The sequence below is a fragment of the Halichoerus grypus genome, chromosome 12 (assembly GCF_964656455.1).
Source record: "Halichoerus grypus chromosome 12, mHalGry1.hap1.1, whole genome shotgun sequence".
In the NCBI taxonomy this organism is placed as follows: domain Eukaryota; kingdom Metazoa; phylum Chordata; class Mammalia; order Carnivora; family Phocidae; genus Halichoerus; species Halichoerus grypus.
In genome coordinates this window covers 96,900,743-96,906,666 of record NC_135723.1, presented here as the reverse complement: position 1 = coordinate 96,906,666, position 5,924 = coordinate 96,900,743, and the positions used below count along the sequence as shown (strand labels likewise).

Sequence of the window (5,924 nt, the reverse complement as noted above, 5' to 3'; positions counted from 1 at the left end):
TTTTTGCCCATACACATGAGTATTGTCTAAAACATGTCTTCTTTGTAGCAGCTAGGCTCAGCCACCACTGTGCTTGGCTGAGGTCACAAAGCTGTTGTAACCTGTAGCTTCCCTGTCCCTCCTCTGGCTCTCCTCTCCTGCTAAGCTTTGTTTCCTGGCAATAATTAAAACCTTCTGCCGCTGCCATAGCTACTGCTGCTGCTGGAACCACCACAGCCACGTTGGTTTCATGGTTTGGCAAAGTATTGGCCGCCACCACCATAGGGGCCAGAGCTTCTGCCTCCAAAATTTCCTCCTTTCATGGGTCCAAAATTTCCTCCTTTCATGGGTCCAAAATTTGAGGATTGATTGTTGTAATTGCCAAAAGCATTATAGCTTCAGCCACCTCCAAAGTTGCTTCCATCATTACCAAATCCGTTATGGCCATCCCCACTGCCACCATAGCCACCACCACCTCGACTGCCACCAAAGCCCCCTCGACCACTGAAGTTCTCTCCACGACCAAAGTTGTCATTCCCACCAAAACCACCTCCACGACCACCACCAAAGTTTCCAGAACCATTTTGACCTCTTTGGCTGGATGAAGCACTAGCCATCTCTTGCTTAGATAGGGCTCTCCTTACTTCACAGTTGTGGCCATTCACAGTATGGTATTTTTGAAGGACAATCTTGTCTACAGAGTCATGGTCATCAAATGTTACAAAAGCAAAACCTCTCTTTTTGCCACTACCTCGGTCAGTCATGATCTCGATCACTTCAATTTTCCCATACTGTTCAAAATAATCTCTTAGATGATGTTCTTCAGTGTCTTCTTTAATGCCACCAACAAAAATCTTTTTCACAGTTAAGTGGGCACCAGGTCTTTGAGAATCTTCTCTTGAGACAGCCCTCTTTGGTTCCACAACACTTCCATCCACCTTCTGTGGCCTTGCATTCATGGCTGCATCCACCTCCTCCACAGTGGCATACATGACAAACCCAAAGCCTCTGGAGTGCTTGGTGTTTGGATCTCTCATTACCACCCAGTCCGTAAGCGTTCCCCATTGCTCAAAGTGGCTCCTCAGACTCTCATCGGTTGTTTCAAAGCTCAAACCTCCGATGAAGAACTTCCACAGCTGTTCAGGCTCTTTGGGAGACTCTGACTTAGAAATGACGGCGGTGGGAGGGGAGACTTTAACAATGCTTACTCGGCGGCATCCCTGGACAGAAAGTATTTTATTATATCTTAATGATACAATTATACTGTAATATTATTAAAATTATGGGAGATCGCTATCTAAAAAAAAAACTGAAGATGTGTAATTCTTGACATTTAGCAATATGCTTAGAAAGGCCTTTCATGCATCACAAATATTTGTTGAGTGCCTACCTACACTGGACCAGGATACTCTAGGCACATAGGATACAATGTTTTACTAAAATACAACACAAGCATAAACAAAATAAAATAAAATAAAATACTCCTTCCCAGAGATTACATTCTAATGGGGCAAAAGAAAATGAATAAAATGGATAAGAAAATTGTATCATACATGTGCTAGTGCCTAATTGTCCCTCAATATTAATTTCATTGGCTGGGAACATATCTGTCAGTTATAGTCTATATTTTCCAGCTTCAAAGGCAGCAATTTGGGGCCGTGAACTACAAGTGAAGTATATGCATAAAACTTCTAATCAGTGAAACTACAGGTGAAGTATATGCATAAAACTTTTGCATCCAATGCCTAAAGGAAATCTCTTGAAGAGTTGCACTTCCAGCAATGGGGGACTAGCCAATTTAGAACAAACCTGCTCAATGTGAAAAATTATTATTATTTTTTTAAAGATTTTAATTTATTTGATAGAGAGCACAAGTAGGCAGAGAGGCAGGCAGAAGGAGAAGCGGGGCTCAGTCCCAGGACCCTGGGATGATGACCTGAGCCAAAGGCAGATGCTAAACCGACTGAGCCACCCAGGCGCCCCTCAATGTGAGAAATTAAAATAGCTGGATAAGATATACATAAAGAGTATATATTTATATACAACTGATCATCTGAAACTAATGATGTACTATATGTTGGCTAATTGGATTTAAATAAAAAAAAAATAAAGGCATTGGAGTACAGATAAAAGACAACTCCAGAGAGGTGAACCTTACATTTGATGCCAAATTTTCCCCTCTACATATTTTGCCATTTAAAAGCATCATGTCTGAAAAACTAACTGAGAGCAGCAGGGAGAGGATGTGATAATAAACCGAACTTGGTAATTTTATAGGGAAAAGGTAACAACAGTAGGAGTTTATAGCTTGATAAGAAGAAATCTGATAAGAAGAAACTTAAAGCCTCATAAGAAAAAAAATCTGTGTTTCCAGTCATGACCCCGAAGGGCTATATCATAGGGTGTACTAGAAACAAACCCACATTCTAAGAACCAAAGCCTTGTTTCTTATCAGCTTAATTTCTGAATTAAGTTTATCTGTTCATAGCAAGAGCATCTGCAAAAACAAAATTACATCCCATCTGGGGGACAATAACATCATCCAGAGCCTCAAAGGAGCTCTATTTATTTATTTTCTCATAAAAGGGGGTATCCCTCAGTTAAACCTAGCAGCCACTAAAATGAAATAGAAATACAGAAGAAAAAATACATAGCAAAATAGACATGTAGAAGACCCTTACACTGGCGTTACCAGTAATTGTTTGAAACCACTGTATTTAAGGGGCTCCTGGGTGGCTCAGTTGGTTGAGCGTCAGACTCTTGGTTTCGGCTGAGGTCATGATCTCAGTGTGGAGCCCAGACACTGCTCTGTGCTCAGCTCAGGGTCTGCTTGAGATTCCTTTTCCCTCTTCCTCTGCCCCCCACTTCCCCTCTTGTGTGTGTGTGCATGCTCTCTCAATCTCTCAAAAATAAATAAAATTTAAAAAATTAAAACCACTATATTTAATATGCATCCAAGGTATTAAGTGGCATGAATGGAGAATTTCACCAGAGAAATGAAACTATGAAATATCAGATATTATTTCTATAATGGGAAATAAAATTAATAGCTCAGTGATGGTTTCAACAGGTTAGGCACAATTGAAGAGAAAAAATGAGTAAATTAGAAAAAAAGATCAGAAGAAAATACCCATATTAAAGCATAAAAAAAGATATAAATTTTAAAAAGAATAATAGATGTATGGAATATGGTTTAAAATCTAAATTGCATGTTACTGGAGTCTTTAAGTAGTAGACAAAGATTGGTGAAGATGCAATTTTTGAAGACATGAAGACCGACAATTTCCAAAACTGGTGAAAAACAGTTTGCCAGTTCAAGGAACTTCATCAATCTTCAGTCAGAATAATTCCAAGAGAAACTATACCCAGACAGACATTTAGAACAACTACTGAAAATTAAAAGGAAAAAAAAAAAGAGAGAAAGAAAATATCTTTCAAGTTGTAAAGACTGACTTTCTACATGTTCTCTTCCATGCTTTTTTCAACCCTTAGGTTACTTGTTACAGTTTCATGTTCCCTGAACACATTTTCAAACTTGACTTTAATTTTTTTTTAATAGTGAGCATTATTGATTTACAATCTTGGTCAAAAGTCTTTGTAGCTCCTCTGTAGTTTCAGCTGTTTATTCAGTACCCCTCCTGCATCGGTAATCGTTTTCCTGTGGGCTGTTCATTGTCTAGGTTATCCAATTGGCTTCTCTGAGACACAGATGAAGATGCTATCCTCCTGAGAAGAAATTTAGTGAATTAAGTTTGTTCACCAAACCGTCTAAATGTTTTTCTAATTTTTGTTTATTCTGTGATTTTTCTCAGAGATATATAACTATCTATTAGTATTACTATCTCTATGTTACTATTTGGCTATGATTGTGGTTCTTTTAGCTCTTTGGGATATATGTTGAGGCTGTTTAGACCACTCAGGTGTTGGGAATTTAGGCCTGGCCTCAAGAAGCTGATTTGGAAGAGCTACCTTATAATCATGATGTCTCGGGGAACAACTGTTTTTCTCCTTTAGTAAAAACTCAGGGTTCTTTGTAATTGCCTGAGGAACGTTTACTTCTGGTTCAACCAAACTATGAAGGACTCATCTTTTGATCTTGAAAAAACTCCATCTTCAGGAAAGGATTCTTTGTTTTAATTTCTGTCCTGCTTGTCTCATAAATCCATCAAAACTGAAGTTTAATTGTGCCTGGTTCAAGGTAAAAGTGGGTTTAATGTTCCTTGTATTTCTCTGGATTCTGGTTTTCTCATGGATTTTAACTGGTTAATTCCTTTTTATCCTTTCAGAATTTGGATGCATTAAGATTTATTTTAAGTATTTTATACAGGTTATTAAAATTTTCATTTTTCCAAATGAACTATCAAAATTACCTCCAAAAATATGAATTCTGCTCACAGGTTTATTGCTTTTTGCTCTTAAATGTTTTTAGTTTTATGCTCGAATTTCTTTGTAAAAAAAAGATGATTTTTTTTAAAGAAAGTGGTTTCTTGTTTCTTTTCTTAAAGATTTTATTTATTTGAGAGAGAGATAATGAGAGAGAGCACAAGTGGGGGCAGGGAGAGGGAGAAACAGGCTCCCCACTGAGCAGGGATCCTGATGCAGGGCTCGATCCTAAGACCCCAGGATTATGACCTGAGCCAAAGGCAGACGCTTAACCAACTGGGCCACCCAGGTGCCCCAAAAAGATGATTAAAAAAAAAAAAAACAGTTCCTGGTTTACAACAAAACTGAGAGGAAGGTACAGAGATTTCCCACGTACCTTTTGCTGCTACATGTAACCTCCCCCATTATCAACATTACTCACCAGAATGATCCAGTTTTTACCAAGCATGAAACTACATCGACACACCATAGTCACCCAGGTCCATAGATAAACTTAGGGTTCATTTTAGGTGTTGTATATTCTATGAATTTGGACACAAGTATAATGACATACATATATTCATCACTATAATGCATACAGAGTATTTTTACTTTATTAAAAATCCTGTGTTCTGCCTGTTCATTCCCTGACCCCCACCTTGAAATTATTTTCTTATCTGTTTTTTGGTTTGTTTGCTTTCTGGGGGGAGGAGGGGACAGATGCATTGCCTTTAATGTACCATCTTGACTGCATCTCATCGTCTTAAAAACTTTATAAGGTTTCCCATTTAGTCTGTGGATTGTATTTTTAGATATTTTTGCTACCATTTTACTTCTTGATCTCTAACCAAAGTTGACTGTGAAGAAAAAATAAATTCGGCAGACAAATCATTATTTTAAAGTTGTAACTAACTTTTTTTGGTGACCTCTAAAATTGTCAATTTTTAGAAATAGAACAGTCCAAACTTGGTTGGGTACCAGGGTTTTCTCTCTGACTCTATTTATATGTTAGTAAAGTTCGTTAATTGTTTTTTTTGGTTTGTTTGTTTCCAATCTGCTATTTTCTATTTTTTGTGTCTAGTCAGACATTTTTGAGAAAAACACGTTAAAATCTCCCATTATGATTTAAAAAATTTGCTAAGACTTTTTTAAGTACAGTTTTAGGTTCATAGCAAAATTGATGGGAATTTCAGATTTCCTATATAGCCTCTGCCCTCACACATGCATACAACTCTCTTATTATCAACCTCCCTCAACAGAATGGTATGACTGTTACAGTTGATGAACCCACATTGATACATCATGATCATCCAAATCCATAGTTTACTTCATGGTTTACTCTTTCTGGTGTACATTCTATGGGTTTGGACAAATGTATAATAAGTGTATCCATCATTATGGTATTACATGGAGTATTTTCATTGCCCTAAAATCTAAAATCCTCTGTGCTTTACCTATTCATCTCTTCCCCCACCAAACCCTGGCAATCACTGATCTTTTTACTGTGTCATGAGCACATCTGAAGGCGCACACGTGAGTTGTGTCTTTCTACAAGATCAGTTTCATTCAGTCATAAAACAAGG

General features: G+C 37.6%; 1 pseudogene; it reads right to left on the bottom strand.

The window, feature by feature from the left end:
• Positions 1–212: 212 nt before the first annotated feature.
• LOC118548898 (heterogeneous nuclear ribonucleoprotein A1 pseudogene) lies at positions 213–4,767 on the bottom strand (annotated as a pseudogene).
• Between the last annotated feature and the right edge of the window lie 1,157 nt (positions 4,768–5,924).